The sequence below is a fragment of the Macrobrachium rosenbergii genome, chromosome 6 (genome assembly GCF_040412425.1).
Source record: "Macrobrachium rosenbergii isolate ZJJX-2024 chromosome 6, ASM4041242v1, whole genome shotgun sequence".
NCBI classification, from domain to species: Eukaryota; Metazoa; Arthropoda; class Malacostraca; order Decapoda; family Palaemonidae; genus Macrobrachium; species Macrobrachium rosenbergii.
In genome coordinates this window covers 41,172,157-41,196,511 of record NC_089746.1, presented here as the reverse complement: position 1 = coordinate 41,196,511, position 24,355 = coordinate 41,172,157, and the positions used below count along the sequence as shown (strand labels likewise).

General features: G+C 35.1%; 2 long non-coding RNA genes across 3 annotated transcripts in view; both read left to right on the top strand.

Annotated features, from left to right (window-relative positions):
- LOC136839773 (uncharacterized) overlaps window positions 1-3,597 on the top strand; it is a 6,961-nt gene extending 3,364 nt beyond the window's left edge. Inside the window, exon 3 of the long non-coding RNA XR_010853460.1 lies at window positions 3,335-3,597. This is a non-coding gene — a long non-coding RNA (uncharacterized lncRNA). The remainder of the gene's footprint in view (window positions 1-3,334) is intronic.
- A 770-nt stretch (window positions 3,598-4,367) lies between these two features.
- On the top strand, window positions 4,368-19,549 carry LOC136839772 (uncharacterized). Of its 2 annotated transcripts, none has more exons than XR_010853459.1 (3): window positions 4,368-4,630; window positions 15,342-15,517; window positions 19,272-19,549. It is a non-coding gene; the product is annotated as an uncharacterized lncRNA (long non-coding RNA). The 2 variants fall into 2 exon arrangements; XR_010853458.1 differs by lacking the exon at window positions 4,368-4,630 and adding an exon at window positions 13,367-13,616.
- The last annotated feature ends 4,806 nt before the right edge of the window (window positions 19,550-24,355 follow it).

The window sequence follows — 24,355 nt, the reverse complement described above, 5'->3', positions numbered from 1 at the left end:
CTTGACAAAGACTTATGAATCGAAACCATTCGTATAAATAAATAAAAATTTTCTGTGTTTAGTACTGCATGTTTTTAAATGACTTTGGCCCTAAATAGCAGTTAATAAAAGCTATATTGTCAATAAGGGATTAATTGATTACATGCAGCATGGATTTTTTTCCAAACCATGATTTGATGTTACATACTGATCAAGGAATTATCTTCTCTTATTTAAGACCTTCGACGTATAATTCTCACCAGGAAGTATATTATAGCAATCATGCACACCAACACACACACACACACACACACACACACACACACACACACACACACACACACACACATATATATATATATATATATATATATATATATATATTTTTTTTTTATGTATATATAAAACATATATACGCATATATATATATATATATATAATATATATATATATATATACATATATATATATATATATATATATATATATATATATATATATATATATATATATATATAATATATATACTGTATATATATTAGTTGACCAACCCAGCACTGCCCAGGATAACTCTGAATGAAAACTGATAAACTCACTCTCTCTCCCTAAAACACACACACACACTCTCTCTCTCTTTCTTTCTCCTCCGTAACACCATCTCTACTCTCTCACTTTTTCTCTCTCTCTCTCGCTCTCACTCTCACTCTCTCCCTTTCCTGTTAAGATAGTTGCTTCAGTTACATTGCTCAGCATTTTTGACATTTTATATTTCAGCCCTTCTCACCACCCCCAATTCTTCTGTTACAACTGTTGGAAACAGAAATATTCCAGGTATCAGGAGTGACTGTTTTTGGTCTATCTTCAGGAGGCGGTAAAAGTTCAGCCCTTTTTCCTCTCTTTTAACAGCGAATATTTTCTCCTCTCTCTCTCTCTCTCTCTCTCTCTCTCTCTCTCTCTCTCTCTGAAAGATCTCTTTCGTTCTCAGTATGGATTTTTCTCTCACCACATTCCACATTAAAGAAATGAAATGGGTCGTATATAGGAAAACTCAATCTTTCCTACCAAAAATATATTTATTATTTAAAGCAACCCAACAAGCAATGAATAAACAAAGCAAAGATTAAAATGCATCATAAATGAAATTGTCAATTAAGAAAACATCTAACTCAAAATTTAGTCTCAGTCCAACTAAAAATCTGATTTTGGCTAATAGCCTGCAAATTCAAAAACTCTCATATTCCATTATAGACTTTGTGAGGTCTAGTCTCAAGTCTCCCACATAAAATACTAGACATTGCAAAGGTTTGCGACTGTCTTTCTCTATGATCACACCAACATGATAACATCATGCTTTGCCCACAAAGTCATCACCACAACCACAACCACAACCATGACATCTGTCGAAAAAATGAACACAGATAATATTCCCAAAAATATATAAGTGCAAAAACATAATAATGAAAAGTCTAAAATGCACGAGTAAATAGCATACTGGTAAAATATAGAACACAATAAAATAGAATATTGAAATAGTAAAATGCTACATCCACTTCCCACACAAAATCAAAAATGTCTTGAAATATGGTAAAAAAAACATAAGTTCAAAAATGGGGCTTGGAGTGTCACTGTTCATCTCAATGACCTCGAAAACTATAGATTAGACAGTAATCTGTCGTTTTCTGTTATTTTTACATGTCATCCCCTTCCCACCCCGACCCCTATGGTGCCAGTGATGTTATACCCACGCAGTATTATTTCCCAGATAGTAAGTCATATATATGCCGAAATGAGGTATGACCAACCTGTAGAGTTTATTTAGTTACAAGTGTGTGGGCAGAACTAGCCCTGTTTGAGGGAAGGCCTTCCCACTCCCACCCCTTTGGTGCTAGTGATGTCTTACCTCCATGGTATTCTTTTCTAGATGGTAAGTCATAATTATGTATACCAAGTTTATTGAAATTGCTCAATGCTTTTCAGAGTTATGCTGGAACACCACATATCCATTTATATATATATGTATATATATACATACACATATATATATATATATATATATATATATATATATATATATATATATATATATATATATATATATATATATATATATATATATATATATATATATATATATATAAGGTGCCTGGGAAAACTCCGAAAGACAACCAATAAAATCTCTCTCTCTCTCTCTCTCTCTCTCTCTCTCTCTCTCTCTCTCTCTCTCTCTCTTAAGATAGTTGCTTCAGTTACTTTTCCCCAGCTTTTAGACATTTTATACTTCATCCCTTCTCACCCCGCCTTCCTACTGGGGCCGAACTTGGACTCAAAGGGCATTGGGAGTATCACCATTCATCTCAGCGACCTCGAAAACTATGGATTAGATACTAATATCTGTCATTTTCGGTTATTTGTACATGTCATCTCTTTCCCACCCCGACCCCCTTTGGTGCCAGTGATGTCTTAACCCCCACAGTATTATCTTCCACATAGTAATTCATATGTATACTGAAATGGGGTATGATAAATTCGTGAGTTTATTTAGTTACTAAGTCTACAGGGCAGAACCAGCCCGTTTCAGGAACCCTCCCACCCACCCCCAACCCCTATGGTGACAGCGATGTCTTACCCCCACAGTATTCTTTTCTAGATGGTAAGTCATATGTATACCAAGTTTGTTGAAATTACTCAGTGGGTTTTAGAGTTATGCTGGATCACACACACACATAAATACATCCATTTGCAAAACCCTGGTTCAGTCCTGGCTTGCCACCTACCCGTCGGCCCAGAATAGAGCACTGGAGAGCAACTTCATTCTTAAGACCTAGTAATAACCAGATGACTGTACTATACCCTATTTGGTGTCATCTTTTTAAAAGTATAATTGGAACTTGACAATCAGCTGGTCTTAAAATTTACCTCAACCACATAAGGGTTAACGTTCGATTCCTTGGAAAGGTAAAAATATTTATAAGGGGCATGGGTCACTCAGCTTCATCTCAAAATTTTCTAAGGAGAAAAGATGCGTTGATCGTTATATACAAACAAATTATATATATATATATATATATATATATATATATATATATATATATATATATATATATATATATATATATATATATATATATATATATATATGATCATGTATGTATGTATATATCTAAACACACACACATATATATATGTATATATTCATATATTGCGCGTGTTTGTATTGTGTGGGTGTGAGCAGGCTCTCATGTGTATATGTATTAGCGTGCCTTCCTTTTAGTGATATAACCGGCAGTCAGTTGATGTGACACTTGTGTATATTTGTACATCTGGATAACTGTTTTTGTACCCAATTCTGTTACAGGACCGACCACAATGACGAACACTGCAAGGAGGATATTGGAAGAAATGAGGCTAAATCTACAGAATTCAGTATCTTTTATTTTCGCTTCTCTGTATCTTGTTATTTTCTACATCTCTTACTTTGCACATGAATTATTAAATGTTGTAAAATCAAAATTTACCGAAATTCGTGTGAAACCCACTTACAATGATCTGTACACTTCTTGGCTATATGGTAGAACTTTTTGTGATTTGATTCGTGCAGCACAGTTTTCTTTTATATTTTTTAATATCCTAATTGGCAAAAATGATTATGATTTGAATTTAATTAAAAAGAACGCTATTTTCTTTGATTTTTCTTTACCCTTGCCTTAATAAGGCTCTATTAATGTATGAAAGGTAGAATGATGAAACATAAAGAGATTTGAAATTTGAAAGATGTATTATATTGAGGCCTGCCTTTTGAACATTCAGTCAGTGAGATATCTAACTATTGAAATTCATAAACACACACACACACACACACACACACAAAATGGACCCATGTACTGAAATGTACCATTGTAAGTCTCAATGCGTATGGGAGCATGGACAAATAAATTACTGTAATGAGGCCAGATGTACAAAGGCATAAGATAACCTTCGAATACAGGGTATTCAGACTTTAAAGCAAGATGCCACATGAGCTAAAGGATGTACAGACTATATATTTGAGAAAGATTATACATATATTGAAATTAGTAACAAAAGAAAAAGTTATTCACGGGATGGCGCCATTGAGGTTTGGCATAGGGCCTCCATAAAAATCCTGGATAGTGATGATGATATTGATGAAACTCTACCAGATGGTAAATGGAAATGGTTTTGTTTTTATCAAAACTTAACACGACAATATTCCGTGAGGGTCAGATTCTACAGAACGAGCGAACAGGGGAACAAACAGCGAAAGACCACTTTGACGAGCTGCTCGATTATTAGAGGAAAAATTGCCTGATTGACTCTGCCGCGATATCATTCACGCGTCAGCTCACTGTCTTCCCGTACTTGACACAGGCCTGTCATTTGAACTCCTTTAGTTCCAGCATAAAAACTTGAACGTTTCAGTCGATGTTTAAAAGGTGTCCTGTTCTGGTGTACAAACGTTTCTATGTCCGCGGATTTTCATTTCCAGAAATTTTAGCGACGTACTACGTGATTACGATTATTGACGTAAGGCAATGAGTGATAAGCAGTGTTATGGATTGTGCAAGTCCTGCAGTCGAGGGGATCTTAATAATTTTCTTTGCTCAACAGTGTGGAGTGTGGAACCTGGCATAAGGTAAGATCAACTGCTCTGAAATCCGTTATTATATTTGGTTAATTTACCGTCAGGACTTTGCGGAAACCTACCGTTCGTCATTCCCCTTGATACTGACAAGGTATTTGGAAGGCTTCCTTTAATTTTTTTTACTCGTGCACAATTACGGCAAATCTAACTGAACATTGCGTTAGTTCTTAGTAATTCACTTGATTTAATTTTATATTAAAAATATCAGCGTTCTGGTAAGTTAAATATTTAATCAGCATATGTTGCCACATGGGCAAGAGGTATTAGAATGAATGAATGAATAAATGAATGATTTTAAAATGAATTTTAATTTGTTGTGATATGACATTGTCAATACTTACCCAAGCAGGCTATATCTCTGTTAGGATTTGCACGTAGATCTGTGGTTTGGAGGAGGATTAAGATTGCTAGAGTTTGATTCCTAGGGAATCTGAACCTCATCAGGAACAGTCAAACAAGCCCTATAGTCAACATTTTTATTCCACTGGGACTTTTCGACTTTAACACACTGAGCCATTTTCGACCTAAAATAGAGGCAAAACACCAAATAAAAACTTTATACTAGTAAAATACAAATCAAAGAAAGGTCACACTCGAGAATAATTTTTTATGAACTACGCTACCATAAAAAAAAACTACTCAGAAAAGAAAACATAGTGACTTAAAACTGATACAATTCAGTGAATGACAATAGCCAATAAAACTAAGAAAAAATAAACTCAAGTGGGGTATTTGGGTAGTTCCATAAAGGCACTCAAAACGAGATTCTGCCAGCATGCAGGGATCAGTGACTGGACAGGTTGAGACTGCTAAGTCAAGCAGCAGTCTTTCATCCGTGAACTTTGCAGTATATGCAGTCAGGCTAGACTAAGTAAAAGGGATTTTAAAATTGTAGATTCTTGTTCAGAATTGTCTGATTTGAAGATTTTAGAAATATGTTCACAAGCTTAAGCCACAACTTAAACTAGATTAGTCATCCTTTCCGTTTTCTATAATCTACTGATTTTCTATCCGCTCTCGCTTTCCTGTTATTAGGCTAATTTATCTTTTGTGTAATTTTTCTTTTCGTGTTTGTCTTTTTTTATGTTTCTTAGTCCTGTGTTTTATTTGATTTTTTTTTTTTTTTTATCTCGTCTTGAGTTTGTTTTTTCTATGTTTTATTGGCTATTGTCATTCAATGAATTGTATTAGTTTTGAGTCATTATGTTTTCTTTTCTGAGTAGTGTGTTTTTTTATGGTAGCGTAGTTTATAAAAAAATATACTCGAGTGTGACCTTTCTTTGATTTGTATTTTACTAGTACAAATTTTTATGTTTTGGTGTTTTGCCTCTATTTTTGGTCGAAAATGGCATAGTGTGTTAAAGCCGAAACGTCCCAGTGGAATAAAAATGTTGACTATAGCGACTGTTTGGCTGTTCCTGATGAGGATTAAATGAGAACTGGCAAACGGATTTTGGCGTAGTTATACCACGTATATTCATTATGTTATAGGTAATGAGTGATTAGAATTTGGTTTTGGCCCGATTATGGATCTGGAGTGGACATTACTTCTTTTGCGTATTGTTTTTGTTGATAGATTTTTTGTTTTTGTCCATTAAACCCAAGATAAATAGAGTCTGATTTCCATCTGTGCTATAGTTCGATTGTCAATGAATATTTGCAAGGTGAAAATGGACAATTCTGCCGAGCACCGATGAGATTTAGTTGGGTAAATATATATTAGAAATTACTTGTGACGATATGTCAGAATTGTTTCAGCAATTGTGAAATATTATGGTTGATATTTTACATGTGTCTCTCCCATTTTCACGAAACTAACAACAACTGGGGAACCCGATCATTGTCCACAAAATCGATGACTGCTTTCAACGTCAAATATATTTTTTGCTATAAAACATAATGAAATAATTCTGTGATTTAGGATTTATTATGGAAGCTTAAAGATGATATTAAAGTTTTGAAATACTACCAAGCGAAATCAGTTATTTAGCGTAAAACTGCAAAATATATAACTACTGTCAAGGTGACAAACTATTCGCTGGTTATGGGACAATGTTTTGAGTTTTACGCGTTTATTGCTATTAATTTTTCAATATTTTCTCTTTCTGGTGAGATGCAAATTACCCTCCGCCTTCAGTGGTCATATCTTCGTCGTTTTTGCTGATAGCAGGTCGACAGTATTATAAGTTAGTGTTCATTGTCCACTGCTTGAAATGCACACAAGCAATTTACCGTAAAACTAACAAATATAAAAGCATAACTTAATATATATATTTATGCATCCCTGCGCTCCCGGTAAGGACATAGCACTGTAGTTAATGTGTTGAAATGTAATACAAATGTCCGAGCTCCCATCATTTTTCTAATATAATGTTCATCCTAATGCCACCATTAGTATTAAGCGCCGGCCATAATTATAGTAATTACAGGTCTTCTTCAGAGTTCTTGACACCCGTGGTGCCAGAGATCCCATAACGATACTGCATATCACAATGCAGAATGAGTAACACTAGGAAGTAAACCACAACGACCAGTTTGTCTTAATAAATGCATTGAAAGTAAAGCCGATTAAAATGTCAGTTTTAAGCAGGTGTATGTGGATTTACTATGGATATATTTTGGCCAACGAAGGCTGTTTTGTGGACTGACTAAAAAACAAACAAACTACATACGCCAGGTTTAAAGAAATCGTTTATTTAGTTAACCCAGCTGTGAGAGTTCAGTTAAACTCAAAATGCTGACATTTCTGCTGAACCACTGGTCCTCGCTGGTTAGGAGATGGGCACAGTAATTGTGCGCTGACAAGTATGGAATATTTACCATAGGTGTCATTTTGTTCAAAATTTAGTGCTTTAGTCACCTGGTAATTTGTAAGATCTTTATCTATACAGCAACGGGATGTATAAGTGAAGAGCATTCAGATTACAGATTTAAATGTCAATCGCGTTAATAAGGTCCTCACTTTCCCTGTCATAATCTGATAGCTTGACCTATTAGACACGTAACTTTATCTACGATAATTGCTTGCATAATATATAGCATGCATCCTTCGATGCCTTTGATGCCACGTGATTTTCTTTCTGTTTTCGCATGTTTCGGGATTTTTTCTTATACTACATTTTTTTATCTGTTTGTTTGCTGGGTTAACCAGTTATAAAAGATATAAGACAATCTTTATGGTGTTTTTAAATAAGGCTGTTTATGGCTCATTGCTGCACTGAAGTTATTTGTCTAGTAAAAAAGCATTACCAGACTGTACGTGCAATAAATCTGATTTCTAACCAGTATTCAACTCTGAAGAATTTACGCTGAAGATAAATATTAGATTTAACCGATCTGTCCCTTGTAGCTATGATATCAGTTTGAGAGAGAGAGAGAGAGAGAGAGAGAGAGAGAGAGAGAGAGAGAGAGAGAGAGAGAGAGAGCCAAACTGGAAGTGAGGTGTGCGCCATCCGTGTAACTCAGTTTCTGTGTAATTAAACCAAAAGGAAGTCCTTCGGGAGAAAGAGATGCATAGGATGATGTAACCTAGGGGAAGAAAAAGGGGGAAGGATAAGAGAATTACGAGCCTTAGGAGGCTTCCTGTTTCTTCTCTCTCTCTCTCTCTCTCTCTCTCTCTCTCTCTCTTTCTTCTCTTGAGCCTGTGGAAACCTTCAGGGATTTTGGGACCTGGTCCGATGTCTGCCAGCGAAGGCCGCCTTTGTATGGTTCGCTGTGTTGCTTTGACAAGGACGCACGTGCAAACGCAGCGACATACAAATCCCTTAACAATGGAATTTCGCTTTTTTTGTTGACGTAAAAGCCGTAGCCTTTACTCGTAGTTGCTGTGTAGCGTGTGAAGGTTATGTTATTACATTTCTTGTATTTAGTGGCACTTGCTACATCATACTGGTCTTGATTTATAAACACGTATCGTATAATCGGAAAGTTAGCTGAAGCTGTGTAGTTAAAGCAGTTACATCTGATGCATTAAAGTAATAAATATTTATTGCAAATTTAAAGTAATAGATATATTTTGTGACACATTTAAAGCAATAAATATATTATCTAAACATTTAAAGTTATAAACATTTTGTGAAACCCTTCCCAGGTTTAGGTTTATTAAATTTCTTTTAGAGCCAGTGACATTCTATTAGCTCAAATGACTTTGCAACGCATCTTTTCAAAATATAGGAGTTTGGAAAGTAACTGGCAAATCTTGAGAGATTTAATAAAGTTTCTTCCAGTTAAACTTTTCTTGGTATTCCTTTTTAAAAAAATTTCTTTCTTTGCAACATGCAAGAAAATATAGAAACATTTGTCAGTATAAAATTCAAATTCATGCTGAAATGAAGATGATCATTTAATTTTTCTAAACTTTTTTATTTCTTTTGTCTAAATGTATTCTATTTTTTAGATTTACGTCATAACCACAGTGCAGAAGAAGAAAAATGAAGCCATCGAAAACAAAGTACAGTTCCTGTATTAAGGCTTCAGAAATTTTCCTGACTACTCACCTTTAAAGGGTGTTGTAAGAAAAAAAGATGTAATATCGGGTAGCAATATTGCTAAGAGCAATTTAAAAGGGTCTCAGTGAGATGAAACATTAAAGCTGACCTCAGGTGGCCTCATACAATAGCTTCAATAATATCTTAATTGTGCTTACAAGTAAGGCCTTGGAATGATGGGGAGGCAGCCGAAGTATCTATATTTTGCTTCGCTATGTCATGATAATATGTGAGACAGCTATGATAGGAGACTTTCTTTTTTTCTTTCCCTCTCCTTCTCTCCACATGTCTTGCGAGAGGACTGGGAGAACCATTTTCTTTTATAGCACCTTTTTTCAGGAGGATGAGTTGACACATCTGTTCTTCTGGAACAGACCATTAGGCTTAGATTTCTTCAGGGGTAGACCTTGCAGCTCCTTGAATTTGGTCGCTTATAAATACACCAGTAGGTTTGGGCATTTGTACTGGATTCTCGTGTGAGCCAATAAATGGAAAACCCTTTGGGGGATAGTGCCATCAGTGCACCTCACGCAGTGCACTGTAAAATTACTTTGAGGTTTTTTGCAGTCCCTTCGGACCATAGCTGCAATCCCTTTCATTTCTTTTACTGTACCTCTGTTCATATTCTCTTTCTTTCAACTTACTATCCAACCTCTTCTAACAATTGTTTCATAGTGCAACTGCGAGATTTTCTTCTGTTACACCTTTAAAACCTTTTCACTCTCAATTTCCCATTCAGCACTGAATGACCTCGTAGGTCCCAGCGCTTGGCTTATGGCCTAAATTTTATATTTCCTTCATTCATTCAATAAATGGGACCTTCAATGGAGGTGACCATGGGACCAGTGTACTCTTGTTTGGGATGAGTAAGGAATTAATACTGAAAGGGACAATTCCTTCTGAAACTCTGTAGCCGGCAGCGAATTCTCGTTCTGTAGAGAGATGGGAAGTAGGGAAATATGCAAATCAGGGATTTGAGTTAGGTACTGGCGGATGTAGAAGGTCCGCAGTCGTTTTCTATACTCTCGTTGTTCACGTAAGGTCACATGCAAAGAGAGAGAGAGAGAGAGAGAGAGAGAGAGAGAGAGAGAGAGAGAGAGAGAGAGAGAGAATGTTCGACAAGCAGAGTCCAGGTGTCCATACTAGGCCTCTTATACTCTGTAACAATTTACCACTTGTGCTTTTCGGCCGAGCTTAAAATAATACGACTACTTGAGAGAGAGAGAGAGAGAGAGAGAGAGAGAGAGAGAGAGAGAGAGAGAGAGAGAGAGAGAGAGAGAAATGACAGTGATTAATCGACATCACAAGTGTATAATTCTGTATTATATAGTCTTGCAGGAGAATGTTCTGAAAAATTAGAATTGATTAGACAATTATTTTTCAAGTTTGTTTTCGTTTCCATTTCTCAGAAGACTAAAAAGCATCTTCACAGATACGGAGTCAAAATTCAGCATCTGAATAATTGAAGTTCTCGACTGATTTGTCTCTAAACCTTAAATCTTCCGTTCATTTATTCACAGGACCTTTGTGAGATTTTTTCTCTTGAAGAATGGAGAAGATGAACTTGAATAAAACCTGGAAGGGTCTTGGATCCTGTACATACTTTGGCCTCGTCACAAAATAAGGGAAATGCAGTTGAAGAGATAGAGCAAGATTAGATAAATATATTTAGGCCAATTTTTAAAATTTATTATTACATGTCATCTGTGTCATTGAACGATTCGTAAAATGAAGAGATCATTTAGCAAGTATTGATTAGAAATTTAAGGAGAAGTCTCGAGTAACTACAAGTTTCATAGTAGTTGGAAGCAGTAAAAGCAGCTAAATATCCCTTTATTTGCACGTGGCCATTTCATGCTTACAAATATTCAAACGCGAATAATATCGAATTCACTTCACCTTGGGAATTGCATACATCTGAGGGGTGTAAAAATAACGGGGGTAAAAAAACCAGGTGGTGAAAAATAACAAGGGGTTAAAATAACAGGGGTTTAAAAAAAGCGGTAAAAAAATTGAGGGTAAAAAATAACAAGGGGTAAAAAAGGGATAAAAAAATAACGAGTAAAAAAACACACAGGGGTAAAAAATAAGGGGATTTCACAAACTAATGACGGATGGCTGTCTAGCTTCCTTTCATAACAATGTCTTTCAGCTTGTTGGTCATAATGACTGTTCCGGTGTGGTGGGAAATAATCATAATTTTCCAAAATACTAGAATTCATGTCACGAATAAAGAGGTCAAATACTCAAACTTTGGCTGATAACAAAAGTAACTGTGAAGCAGCAATGAAGGGAAAAACATGTTATTCCTTTTACAAATTGAGGGTATTAGTTCCATTAAAACGAATCTCGGGTCTAACCTACTGTCGATGTTTCTTTCACTCACTCAGTATTCCTCTGCTTTAAATTTATAAGATGACAAATTTGTAAAACTGACATTCTACTAATAAGTACTGCAGTTCTATTTCCGGATACTCTTTATCCAGTCAGGAAAATGATTAAAGAGAATGCAGTACGATCCCTGGTGAAATGTATTTCCTGCTTCTTGTCTTCGTGAGTCCACGTCACTAATTAGATGCAGAGTTAATCATCTAATTAAGCCGACGAGAAGCGCCGTCTGTGAAAATATTCAAATTTGTTTGCGTACGAATTTAGATATAGTCACTTTTTCATTTCTTTTGAATTTCTTTGTAAACTGATGTCATGCATACATTCATCGGGGATAGACTTTTATATCTGTTAGAATCTAAAGTAGTTTCCTTTTTATGAAATGTAGAGAACGGTGGAAAAAGTGCAGAAGTTAGCTTTATTGAAATGTTTGAATGTTGCAAGAGACGAATGACTTTTCTTTATCAGTTCAAGAGAACCGGATCAGGTGGAAAATTCAGCTACGCTAAATGCTCCAGTAAAGACGTATTGGTGTTATTTATGTAAACTATTCGTCATTGTTAGTATTACAGTAATACAACGATGATTATAAATGAATTATTTGTATTTAGGAACATCTTTAAAATTTGTTAGAACGCAGAACGCTAGTGTTCGTTAAAGTTTTGGAATTGAGATTAATATTTCGTTGATTTTAAGGTTATGAAACAAAGAAATTGGTTTTTACTGTATTTCAAGGTACCCAAGCTTGCAATGTTGGCAGGGAATCATTTTCAGTCTTAAATAACAAATGACTAAGACTTACACACAAGTGAGCAAGGAATAAAATAGGGAAACTACAAATTATGATTTTAAGAAGTTGGAACACTAACGACCATGGTGTCATAAAATGCAAGTTGCTGCATATTAAAGGGAGAAGGAAATCAGTTACTGGTTTAATGTAGACATGAGCTGAACTTTTTTCTTTTTTTTATCCCGTTTTGAGGGCACGGGATTCTCGAGAGTATTCGTTTGTCTGTCCTGGGCGTAATGTATCTCCATTTCAGAAACTGTTATCGTAATGATCAAAGTTATTCATAGTCATTCACCTCATTAGAACTGAAATTTACATGGGTCCTTAAGAAATCACGTACGGGAAAATGAAAATATTAAATTAAAAATTTCCAAGACTCGTACAAAAAAATATATATATTCATGATTATAGAATACTCTAAACCTTTGTGTCACAAAACTGAAAGGCATGAACAAACCCAGAAAACGTAATCATGCACAGACAATAGCACTCACAGGAAGTTACTTAAGACTCGGTGAAGCAAGAAAACACCACGATAAAAATCCGCCATGTAATTAGCACTGTGACTGATCCAGTTGCGTGGACGAAGCGCATCCAGTCCCGCCTCCGAATTTTTCTTTGGTCATCCTGACGTCAGGGGAAGATACATTGTTGCTCTTTATATCATATTACATTTTATAATTCATTTGTAACGTTCATGCTCTAAAAATGTTATTACTAATATTTTTTCATGAATAATGTTACTCAATGTAGGCGCTTAAGCCGCGCTTTAACTATGAAAGTATGTTTTCCTCAGTTTTTAGGAGGTGTGAACTCTTGCTCACCGGATTTTCCGCCTGTCAGGGCACTCAAAGACGTCCATGTCGTTTCACTTACTAAAATTATGCACATGTAACCATTTGCAAATGCAAAAAGGGTAAAAAAGAAACTAAAGACAAAAAGTGGATGTTAAATCTGTATTTTACGTGGAATATTTTCCTTTTGAGGCATGAAAACGGCATTACAAAAAAAATGTTGTTGTGACGTCATTGCCCATTGTGTGAAGTCATTTTCCGTTTAATCGATGAATTTTCAAGCAAGAATCCTTTCCAAACGTATAATTTCGCGTAAAACGAGCATGTTCGAGTAAAAATATGAGGTTCAGACTTGTTCTTGATCCGTGAAGCAGAACTGCCTTTGCTATATAAGTCGAAGTAGGACAGAACGGAGCCAAGTCGCAGCCTTAGGTTTTGCAGACGCATCCCTTGGAGGAATCATGAAGGTTCTGTTAGTACTGGCTGTCCTTGTCGTCCTTATTGCCTATGAGGCAGAGGTAAGATCTTTCTTCAGAATACGTCAATGACCATATCATTAGCGACTGTATTTTACAAGAGTCAGTCATATCTTTAAAATCAGCTCAACTTTGTTAGGTTGTACACAGAGATACTTGGTGAGCTTAGATGATGCAGGGCTCTCTTTCTACCTGTGTGTATGACATATCTAGTTTGCATGCATTGTTATTTCTACGTATCGTGAAGCCTCATCAGTGTTTGTATGAGCAGCAGTGATACACAGCATCGCGTAACTTGTACTACCACCCAATATACAATATATACCTATATATATGCATATAAATGTATATATAGAATATATATATATTATATATATATATGTATTGTATATTGGATGGTAGTACAAGTTACGCAATAAATCACTGTTACTCATACAAGCATTGATGAGGTTTCACGATACACAGATACAGCAATGCATGCAAACTAGATATGTCATGCACACAGATAGAAAGAGAGACTGCATCACCTAAGCTCACCAAGTATCTCCGTGTACAACCTAACAAAGTTGAGCTGATTTTTAAGATATTACTGACTTGTAAAATACAGTCGCTAATATATATATATATATATATATATATATATATATATATATATATATATTTATATATATATACATATATATATATGTATACATATACATATATGCATAATGTTGCATATACGTTACAGTAAATTTGTGACACCAGTGATTTCACCAAGTCCCTGAAGTTTTCAGGGAACTCATGAAATCACCAATTCGCTTAGGAGCATTTGATCCAAGAAGGGCTAGCATTAAACACGGCGAAACAGTGATTCATCTACACTGTTTCGTCGTGTTAATATTAGCCTCATGGTGATAAAATGTGTTTCGCCGTGTTCAGTACTAGACCATTGGGGATAAAATGTTCCTAAGTGCATATATGTACATATACATATATATGTATATGTATATAAATTATATATATATATATATATATATCTATATATATATATATATATATATAAATATATATATATATATATATATATATATATATATATATATATATATATATATATATATATATATATATATATATATATATATATATATATATATATATATATATATACATATATGTGTGTGTGTGTGCATTTGTGTGTAATATATACGTGTGTAAATATTTTTTCTTTCTTTCATTCTTTCTTTGGAAATCAAGCCGTTTCCCCGATGGGATGATGCTCCAGATAAAAATAACGGAAGGGTCCTGACTGACATATATTTTAACAGCTAAAATGTGGAGGATCCCTTATATTGAAAACTTCCATATCACTAGCCGCTTCATAAACATATAGAGAAGTTCATCATCACTGCCGAACTACCATACAATCACTGTTGAAACATATTTCCAGATTCCTGGGTGTTAAGGTCCCCTCTTTCAAGTACCTTTGTAACAGTTTATTTAACCGCATCTAAGTAAATAGTATGATATCCATTGTTTATGAATTTCATTGTATAGTTAACCATGCCTTTACGTTTTAGAATATTCTTTTTTATTGCATATCAAGGGGGCCTGATATAGTATAAAACTTATGACTATCTCTAAAAGCGGTGTAATGACTTATTGCTTTTTCATGATAACACTTCGTGAATAAGACACTTTGTAGGCATTTCTTACAGACACTGGAGATTATTGTACGATAGGACATTTCCTGGAAACTTTTAACAATCTTTGCAAACTTCCTAGGCAACAGAGGGAGAAATGGCGATATTAAGAGTTCGTCGTGACACGTCCAATGAAACTACCAGCGCTGAAAAATTTGGGACCAGGCTTTTTAATGGCACCAGACGCTTTGGAGGTAGCCGTGGTTCACGCAGAGGAAGTGGTTAAACTGAACGAAAAATAAAACGCTTGGATGACAGGTACGTCGTATCCTTCGCACTGCTTTGTTCTGATTCCCTGAGAAGTGTGAGTCTCAAATTGTGGAAAATCTTATGGCACCAAATTCCGGCAGCTAAAGACACTGAATAATGAGTATTTATCAATGGAGGACATTTGTAAACATTCTGCATTTATTTTCTAAGTACTTCTACAGAGATATTCAGTATGTTTGCCTATATTTTTTGGCATACATGTGGAGAAGCAAGTAATCTGCGGAACTTTAAATCGCTATGGAAGAGTTGGTTAAACTTGACATCCGAAATCGGTTAGATTTATTCCTGACTAATTCTTCATACATTGGTACAAACTTCTATTCTGATGTATGTGGCAGTATGCTACTCATTATTCTCTTTATAATATTGTCAATATCATTAAATATGTGCAAGCAATGAAATAAGTTAAAAGGCTCAGATTCAGCCAAAAGTGCTCATAGTTATGGTAAGGAGATGAAGTGGATATGAGGCCAAGTGCAAACTTCTTGACAGAATTATCAATCGAAACCATGCGTATAAATAAATAAAAAATTTTCTGTGCTTAGCACTGCATGTTTTTAAATGACTTTGGCCCTAAATAGCAGTTAATAAAAGCTATATTGTCAATAAGGGATTAAGTGATTACATGCAGCATGGAGTTTTTTCCAAACTATGATTTGATGTTACATACTGATCAAGGCATTATCTTCTCTTATTTCAAGACCTTCGACGTATAATGCTCACCAGGAAGTATATTATAGCAGTCATGCACGGCAACACACACACACACACACACACACATATATATATATATATATATATATATATATATATATATATATATATATATATATATATATATATTTATATGTATATATAAAACATACACATATGCACATACATATATATATAATGTTATATATATATTTATATATGTAATATTATGTACTGTATATATATTAGTTGATTAACCCAGCACTGCCCAGGATAACTCTGAATGACAACTGATAAACTCACTCTCTCTCCCTAAAACACACACACACACTCTCTCTCTCTCTTTCTTTCTCCTCCGTAACACCATCTCTACTCTCTCACTTTTTCTCTCTCTCTCGCTCTCACTCTCACTCTCTCCCTTTCCTGTTAAGATAGTTGCTTCAGTTACATTGCTCAGCATTTTTGTCATTTTATATTTCATCCCTTCTCACCACCCCCATTCCTGTTGGGGCTTGGACTTAAATGGTATCAGGAGTGTCACTGTTCATCTCAGTGACCTCGAAAACTATAGATTAGACAGTAATCTGTCGTTTTTTGTTATTTTTACATGTCATCCCCTTCCCACCCCGACCCCTATCGTGCCAGTGATGTCTTACCCACGCAGTATTATTTCCCAGATAGTAAGTCATATATATGTTGAAATGAGGTATGGTAAAGCTGTAGAGTTTATTTAGTTACTAAGTCTGTGGGCAGAACTAGCCCTGTTTGAGGGAAGGCCTTCCCACTCCCACCCCTTTGGTGCTAGTGATGTCTTACCTCCATAGTATTCTTTTCTAGATGGTAAGTCATAATTATGTATACCAAGTTTGTTGAAATTGCTCAATGCTTTTCAGAGTTATGCTGGAACACACACACATATCCATTTATATATATATGTATATATATACATACACAGTATATAATATATATATATATATATATATATATATATATATATATATATATTTATATATCTATATATATATATATATATATATATATATATATATATATATATATATATATATATATATATATATATATATATATATATATATATATATATATATAACCTGGGAAAACTCTCTCTCCAATAAAATCTCTCTCTCTCTCTCTCTCTCTAGTCTCTCTACTCTCTCTCTCTCTCTCTCCTCTTAAGATAGTTGCTTCAGTTACTTTTCCCAGCTTTTAGACATTTTATACTTTATCCCTTCTCACCCCCTTCCTTCCTATTGGGGCTGAACTTGGACTCAAAGGGCATTGGGAGTATCACCATTCATCTCAGTGACCTCGAAAACTATGGATTAGATACTAATATCTGTCATTTTCGGTTATTTGTACATATCCTCTCTTTCCCACCCCGGCCCCCTTTGGTGCCAGTGATGTCTTAACCCCACAGTATTATCTTCCACATAGTAATTCATATGTATACTGAAATGAGGTATGATAAATTCGTGAGTTTATTTAGTTATTAAGTCTACGGGCAGAACTAGCCCTGTTTGAGGGAAGGCCTTCCCACTCCCACCCCTTTGGTGCTAGTGATGTCTTACCTCCATAGTATTCTTTTCTAGATGGTAAGTCATAATTATGTATACCAAGTTTGTTGAAATTGCTCAATGCTTTTCAGAGTTATGCTGGAACACACACACATATCCATTTATATATATATGTATATATATACATACACAGTATATAATATATATATATATATATATATATATATATATATATATATATATATATATATATATATATATATATATATATATATATATATATATATATATATATATATATATATATATATATATATATATATATATGTGCCTGGGAAAACTCCAAAAGACAACCAATAAAATCTCTCTCTCTCTCTCTCTCTCTCTCTCTCTCTCTCTCTCTCCTCTTAAGATAGTTGCTTCAGTTACTTTTCCCCAGCTTTTAGACATTTTATACTTTATCCCTTCTCACCCCGCCTTCCTATTGGGGCCGAACTTGGACTCAAAGGGCATTGGGAGTATCACCATTCATCTCGGCGACCTCGAAAACTATGGATTAGATACTAATATCTGTCATTTTCGGTTATTTGTACATATCCTCTCTTTCCCACCCCGGCCCCCTTTGGTGCCAGTGATGTCTTAACCCCCACAGTATTATCTTCCACATAGTAATTCATATGTATACTGAAATGAGGTATGATAAATTCGTGAGTTTATTTAGTTATTAAGTCTACGGGCAGAACCAGCCCGTTTCAGGAAACCCTCCCACCCACCCCCACCCCTATGGTGACAGAGATGTCTTACCCCCACAGTATTCTTTTCTAGATGGTAAGTCATATGTATACCAAGTTTGTTGAATTTACTCAGTGGGTTTTAGAGTTATGCTGGATCACACACACACATAAATACATCCATTTGCAAAGCCCTGGTTCAGTCCTGGCTTGCCACCTACCCGTCGGCCCAGAATAGAGCACTGGAGAGCAACTTCATTCTTAAGACCTAGTAATAACCAAATGACTGTACTATACCCTTTTGGTGTCATCTTTTTAGAAGTATTACTGGAGCCTGACAATCAGCTGGTCTTAAAATTTACTTCAACCACGTAAGGGTCAACGTTCGATTCCTTGGAAAGGTAAAAATATTTTTATAAGGGGCATGGGGCACTCAGCTCCATCTCAAAATTTTCTAAGAAGAAAAGATGCGTTGATCGTTATATACAAACAAATTATATATATATATATATATATATATATATATATATATATATATATATATATATATATATATATATGATCATGTGTATGTATGTATATATATGAGTATAAACACACACATATATATATGTATATATTCATATATTGCGCGTGTTTGTATTGTGTGCGTGTGAGCAGGCTCTCATGTGTATATGTATTAGCGTGCCTTCCTTTTAGTGATATAACCGGCAGTCAGTTGATGTGACACTTGTGTATATTTGTACATCTGAATAACTGTTTTTGTACCCAATTCTGTTACAGGACCGACCACAATGACGAACACTGCAAGGAGGATATTGGAAGAAATGAGGCTAAATCTACAGAATTCAGTATCTTTTATTTTCGCTTCTCTGTATCTTGTTATTTTCTAAACCTCTTACTTTGCACATGAATTATTAAATGTTGTAAAATCAAAATTTACCGAAATTCGTGTGAAACCCACTTACAATGATCTGTACAATTCTTGGCTATATGGTAGAACTTTTTGTGATTTGATTCGTGCAGCACAGTTTTCTTTTATATTTTTTTAATATCCTAATTGGCAAAAATGATTATGATTTGAATTTAATTAAAAAGAACGCTATTTTCTTTGATTTTTCTTTTTACCCTTGCCTTAATAAGGCTCTATTAATGTATGAAAGGTAGAATGATGAAACATAAAGAGATTTGAAATTTGAAAGATGTATTATATTGAGGCCTGCCTTTTGAACATTCAGCCAGTGAGATATCTAACTATTGAAATTCATAAACACACACACACACACACACACACACACACACACACACAAAATGGACCCATGTACTGAAATGTGCCATTGTAAGTCTCAATGCGTATGGGAGCATGGACAAATAAATTAATGAGGCCAGATGTACAAAGGCATAAGATAACCTTCGAATACAGGGTATTCAGACTTTTCAGCAAGATGCCCCATGAGCTGAAGGATGTAAATACTATATACTCGTATTTGAGAAAGATTATACATATATTGAAATTAGTAACAAAAGAAAAAGTTATTCACGGGATGGCGCCATTGAGGTTTGGCATAGGGCCTCCATAAAAATCGTGGATAGTGATGATGATATTGATGAAACTCTACCAGATGGTGAATGGAAATGGTTTTTGTTTTTATCAAAACTTAACACGACAATATTCCGTGAGGGTCAGATTCTACAGAACGAGCGAACAGGGGACCAAACAGCGAAAGGCCACTTCGACGAGCTGCTCGATTATTAGAGGGAATTGCCTGATTGACTCTACTGCGATTTCGTTCACGCGTCAGCTCACTGTCTTCCCGTACTTGACAGAGGCCTGTCATTTGAACTTCTTTAGTTTCAGCATCAAAACTTGAACGTTTCAGTCGATGTTTAAGAGGTGTCCCGTTCTGGTGAACAAACGTTTCTATGTTCGCGGATTTTCATTTCCAGAAATTTTAGCGAGGTACTAAATGATTACGATTATTGACGTAAGGCAATGAGTGATAAGCAGTATTATGGATTGTGCAAGTCCTGCAGTCGAGGGGATCTTAATAATTTTCTTTGCTCAACAGTGTGGAAACCTGGCATAAGGTAAGATCAACTGCTCTCAAATCCGTTATTATATTTGGTTAATTTACCGTCAGGACTTTGCAGAAACCTACCGTTCGTCATTCCCCTTGATACTGACAAGGTATTTGGAAGGTTTCCTTTAATTTTTTTTACTCGTGCATAATTACGGCAAATCTAACTGAACATGCGTTAGTTATTAGTAATTCAAGCGATTTAATTTTGTACTAAAAATATGCGTTATGGTAAGTTAAATATTTAATCAGCGTATGTTGCCACATGGGCAAGAGGTATTAGAATGAATGAATGAATGATTTTAAAATGAATTTTAATTTGTTGTGATATGACATTGTCAATACTTAAACAAGCAGGCAATACCTCTGTTAGGATTTGCACGTAGATTTGTGGTCTTGAGGAAGATTAAATGATTGCTAGAGTTTGGTTCCTAGGGAATCTGAACCTCATCAGGAACAGCCAAACAAGTGCTATAGTCAACATTTTTATTCCACTGGGACTTTTCGGCTTTAACACACTGAGCCAAAAATAGAGGCAAAACACCAAAGCATAAAACTTTATACTAGTAAAATGCAAATCAAAGAAAGGTCAAACCCGAGAATAATTTTTTATGAACTACGCTACCATAAAAAAAAACTACTCAGAAAAGAAAACATAGTGACTTAAAACTGATACAATTCAGTGAATGACAATAGCCAATAAAACTAAGAAAAAATAAACTCAAGTGGGGTATTTGGGTAGTTCCATAAAGGCACTCAAAACGAGATTCTGCCAGCATGCAGGGATCAGTGACAGGACAGGTTGAGACTGCTAAGTCAAGCAGCAGTCTTCCATCCGTGTGCTTTGCAGTATATGCAGTCAGGCTAGACTGAGTAAAAGGGATTTTAAAATTGTAGATTCTTGTTCAGAATTGTCTGATTTGAAGATTTTAGAATCTATACATATTCACAAGCTTAAGCCACAACTTAACCTAGACCAGTCATCCTTTCCGTTTTCTATAATCTACTGATTTTCTATCCGCTCTCGCTTTCCGGTCATTAGGCTAATTTATCTTTTGTGTAATTTTTCTTTTCGTGTTTGTCTTTTTTTATGTTTCTTAGTCCTGTGTTTTATTTGATGTTTTTTTTATTTGATCTCGTCTTGAGTTTGTTTTTTCTTAGTTTTATTGGCTATTGTCATTCACTGAATTGTATTAGTTTTGAGTCATTATGTTTTCTTTTCTGAGTAGTGTGTTTTTTTTATGGTAGCGTAGTTTATAAAAAAAATATACTCGAGTGTGACCTTTCTTTGATTTGTATTTTACTAGTACAAAGTTTTATGTTTTGGTGGTTTGCCTATATTTTTGGTCGAAAATGGCATAGTGTGTTAACGCCGAAATGTCCCAGTGGAATAAAAATGTTGACTAGAGCGCTTGTTTGGCTGTTCTTGATAAGGATTAAATGAGAACTGGGAAACGGATTTTGGCGTAGTTATACCAAGTATATTCATCATGTTATAGGTAATGAGTGATTAGAATTTGGTGTTGGCCTGATTATGGATCTGGAGTGGACATTACTTCTTTTGCGTATTGTTTTTGTTGATAGATTTTTGTTTTGTCCATTAAACCCAAGATAAATAGAGTCTGATTTCCATCTGTGCTATAGTTCGATTGTTAATGAATATTTGAAAGGTGAAAATGGAGAATTCTGCCGAGCACCGATGAGATTTAGTTGGGTAAATATATATTAGAAATTACTTGTGACGATATATCAGAATTGTTTATCGCAATCATGAAGTATTATGATTGTTATTTTATATGTATCTGTCCGATTTTCACGAAACTAAGAAACTGGGGCAACCTGACCTTGTCCACAAAATCGATGACTGCTTTCAACGTCAAATATATTTTTTGCTATAAAACATAAAGAAATAATTCTGTGATTTGGGATTTGTTATGGAAGCTCAAAGATGATCTTAAAGTTTTGAAATACTTCCAAGCGAAATTAGTTATTTAGCGTAAAACTGCAAAATATATAACTACTGTCAAGGTGACAACTATTCGCTGGTTAGCACAAAGTTTTGAGTTTTACGCGTTTCATTGTTATTAATTTTTCAATATTTTCCTTTCTGGTGAGATGGAAATTACCCTCCGCCTTCAATGGTCGCATCTTCGTCGTTTTTGTTGATAGCAAGTCGACAGTATTATAAGTTAGTGTTCATTGTCCACTGCTTGAAATGCACACAAGCAATTTGCCGTAAAACTAACAATTATAAAAGTATAACTTAATATATATATTTATGCATCCCTGCGCTCCCGATAGGGACATAGCACTGTAGTTAATGTGTTGAAATGCAATAGAAATGTCCGAGCTCCTATCATTTCTAATATAATGTTCATCCTAATGCCATCATTAGTATTAAAGCTCCGGCCATTAATTATAGTAATTACGGGTCTTCTTCAGAGTTCTTGACACTCGTGGTGCCAGAGATCCCATAACGATATTGCATATCACAATGCAGAATGAGTAACACTAGAAGTAAACCACAACGACAAGTTTGTCTTAATAAATGCATTGAAAGTAAAGCATTTTCCTTATATTACACTTATTAAACGTTATTTAAAATGTCAGTTTAAAGCAGGTGTATATGGATTTACTATGGATATATTTTGGCCAACGAAGGCTGTTTTGTGGACTGACTAAAAACAAACAAACTACATACGCCAGGTTTAAAGAAATTGTTTATTTAGTTATCCCAGCTGTGAGAGTTCAGTTGAACTCAAAATGCTGACCTTTCAGCTGAACCACTGGTCCTCGCTGGTTAGGAGATGGACATAGTGAATGTGCACTGACAAGTATGGAATATTTACCATAGGTATCATTTTGTTCAAAATTTAGTGCTTTAGTCACCTGGCAATTTGTAAGAGCTTTATCTATACAGCAACGGGATGTATAAGTGAAGAGCATTCAGATTACGGATTTAAATGTCAATCGCGTTAAAAAGGTCCTCACTTTCCCTCTCATAATCTGATAGCTTGACCTATTAGGCAAGTAACATTATCTACGATAATTGCTTGTATGATATATAGCATGCAACCTTCGATGCCTTTGATGCCACGTGATTTTCTTTCTGTTTTTGCATGTTTCGGGATTTTTTTCTTACACTACATTTTTTTATCTGTTTGTTTGCTGGGTTAGCCAGTTATAAATCGTATAAAACAATCTTCATGGCGTTTTTAAATGAGGTTGTTTATGGCTCATGGCTGCACTGACCTTATTTGTCTAGTAAAAAAGCATTATTAGACTGTACGTGCAATAAATCTGATTTCTATGCAGTATTCAACTCTCAAGAATTTACGCTGAAGAAAAATATTGATTTAACCGATCTGTCCCTTGTAGCTATGATATCAGTCTTAGAGAGAGAGAGAGAGAGAGAGAGAGAGAGAGAGAGAGAGAGAGAGAGAGAGAGAGATGCCAAACTGGAAGTGAGGTGTGCCATCCGTATAACTCAGTTTCTGTGTAATTAAACCAAAAGGAAGTCCTTCGGGAGAAAGAGATTCATAGGATGATGTAACCTAGGGGAAGAAAAAGGGGGGGGGAAGGATAAGAGAATTACGAGCCTTAGGGAGGCTTCTCTCTCTCTCTCTCTCTCTCTCTCTCTCTCTCTTCTCTTGAGCCTGTGGAAACCTTCAGGGATTTTGGGACCTGGTCCGATGTCTGCCAGCGAAGGCCGCCTTTGTATGGTTCGCTGTGTTGCTTTGACAAAGACGCAAGTACAAACGCAGCGACATACAAATCCCTTAACAATGG